Source organism: Limulus polyphemus, unplaced genomic scaffold (assembly GCF_000517525.1).
Source record: "Limulus polyphemus unplaced genomic scaffold, Limulus_polyphemus-2.1.2 Scaffold3987, whole genome shotgun sequence".
Classification (NCBI taxonomy): domain Eukaryota; kingdom Metazoa; phylum Arthropoda; class Merostomata; order Xiphosura; family Limulidae; genus Limulus; species Limulus polyphemus.
The window spans coordinates 98,276-100,717 of NW_013669597.1; the positions used below are offsets into that span (position 1 = coordinate 98,276).

Here is a 2,442-nt window from a genome sequence, read left to right on the forward strand (position 1 = left end):
GATAGCCCTCGTGTAGCTTTGCGCAAAATTCCAAAACAAACAAACAAATCTAGCCTAAAAGATCTAACCTCTAGAAACTTGAATGAACGGGGACGACTGTGCAAAAGTTCGTATGGTTCTCATGTCATTGCCACTCTATAGATGAAAATATGGAGGCCATAGCCCTAGTTATTTCCAAACTCACAATTTGGTATGTTTATAGATACAAGATCAAACAAATCTCCAATAACACAGTCAGGAAGAAAATCTAATAATACCAAAGTGGAATACATTTCTTGATGTGTATAACCAGCACACGAAATAAAGACACTGTGAAAGGTAGATTGTCCTACATGTGAAATTATATATACCCTACAAATGTGTTTATGTCTAGAAATAAGTTAAGCATGAGATAAAACATAGTCATTACTTAGTCCATATATCCTATTCCTCTTTGTCTTTCGTTTGTCCTCAAGCCAACTTTAAAAACAATCAAATGTATAAACTAGAGGGGCACTCAGTAAAACGCATACCTCCGCCATGCAGCGTTGATCATATTTGGCTCTAAAAGAATAAGAAAATGTGTCTGGACACGGACATCAATTTTGGCAGAACAATGAGGAATAATATTCTACATAGGTCCACCTAGTTAAATCAAAATTCGCTCATTCTTGACTGAGTTATAGAGCAAAAATAAGGTAAAAATCAGTCCTCACGTTCACATATAGGGATTTTTCGGATTTTCATGACCTTGACTTGCCAAAAACTTATAACTTCTAAGTTGGATCATAGTCCAAATGTATATCAACGAAAAGTCGTTTTCGAGAAATCTTGCTGACAAACACAGGGGTGAAAACATAACCTCCGTCCACCTTCGGTGGCAGAGTTAATAAATTAAAAGTTATAACACATGGAGTACTGGCAGATGTTATTAACATGTTATTCCGGCAGGATAATGCCTCTCCAAACTGGAGTCTTAGCATCTGCAACACTTTCTATTTTTATTTGTCTATTTTTGTGATATTTTTGCTACATCAATACATTTCATTGCGAATAATGAAATGGAATCGTAAGAAATATTTGTCTAAGACTATTCGATTTCTATGTTTATCATTTGAAGCGCTCTCTTTAATCCAAGAGGAAAAACAAGTTAAACTTATTATTATAGAAAACGTCAACTGCTCTCGGAAATTATATTTCAAGGGCGATATTGATGATACGTAAAGAGGTTGACAAATACAACAATGGTTTTCCAGCGCCTTAGAGAACGCTAAAGAGAGAGAAAAGAAAAACCCTCACAAGTTTGTAAAGTGATAAAAGTTTAGTTAAAATCCAATAATATTAATGATATATCAGTTTTCGTGGTGTAGCGGTTATCACGTGCGCTTCACACGCGCAAGGTCCCCGGTTCGATCCCGGGCGAAAACATCTTATTTCCTAGATAATGTATTTTGAAACAACACGTACTACTTTTTTATATAAACAAAAAAGGTTTGTTTGTTTGAAGTTAGGTACAAAGCTACACAATGGGTTATCTGTGCTCTTTCCACCACGGGTATTGAAACCCGGTTTCTAGATTGATAACGTCATGTTGAATCTTGCTAGTCCTCGTCCAAAGGCTGAGTGAGGGAACGTTCATGTGTTGGAAGAAGTGAATTTCTTCATCAATACTTCTGAAGGATGCATACGACCTGTGACTATTGTATAATCAATAGCTGATGTTTTAGAAATAATTACTTCACTTTCTTATTGAGTTACGAACTTATCGGTGGTGCATAGAATATTTGGCATGATAATTTAGCATACTTATTGATCGTGCTATAGAAGGTAAAGCCACTTTTTTATGCATGAGAACAAGAACTAACATTTTATGTGCAGCAAGTCCCATACCAAATGAAGCCAATGACAGTCGAATATATGGTTATCATTTTATCATCGTCCAACTCACAAGCTCAGCGGTAATTGAATTGCCTCGTGTAGTTCGTTATCAAGCAGCTTGGGCCGAAGAACTATAAGATCCAATACTTACGTGGAAAAGAACCCTGCATTGAGCATTATAAGCGCTATTTTATGTATGAATCTAATATCCTGCTTAGCTATAACTTCGATACAGAAAAAGAAACGAAAAAGAGGTTAAATGGGAATTGAGTGAAAACTTCTTCAGCAGCCTTAAACACATTGAGTGCAATTCCACTATAATATATGAAACTGAAAATGAATAAAATTACAAAAGGCTTTTTAGATCATGCGTGATATTTCAACATGATTATTACAACTGTGATAATTATATGCTCTAGGATTTTGTACAACAGGTTGTAAACCCTGATTTTTTAAATATGTAAGTGAACTATCAAGTCTAATATATATGGAAACTAGAAGAACAAATACTTGATTTCATATATGATAAACAGTCGTACTGTGGTGTTTCATGGTTTGAAGCAAATCAATCATACAGTTACCTAA

The 2,442-nt window shown here is 35.1% G+C and overlaps 1 non-coding gene across 1 annotated transcript; it reads left to right on the forward strand.

The window, feature by feature from the left end:
* Window positions 1-1,334: 1,334 nt before the first annotated feature.
* On the forward strand, window positions 1,335-1,407 carry Trnav-cac. The gene has a single exon. It is a non-coding gene; the product is annotated as a tRNA-Val (tRNA).
* Window positions 1,408-2,442: the final 1,035 nt, after the last annotated feature.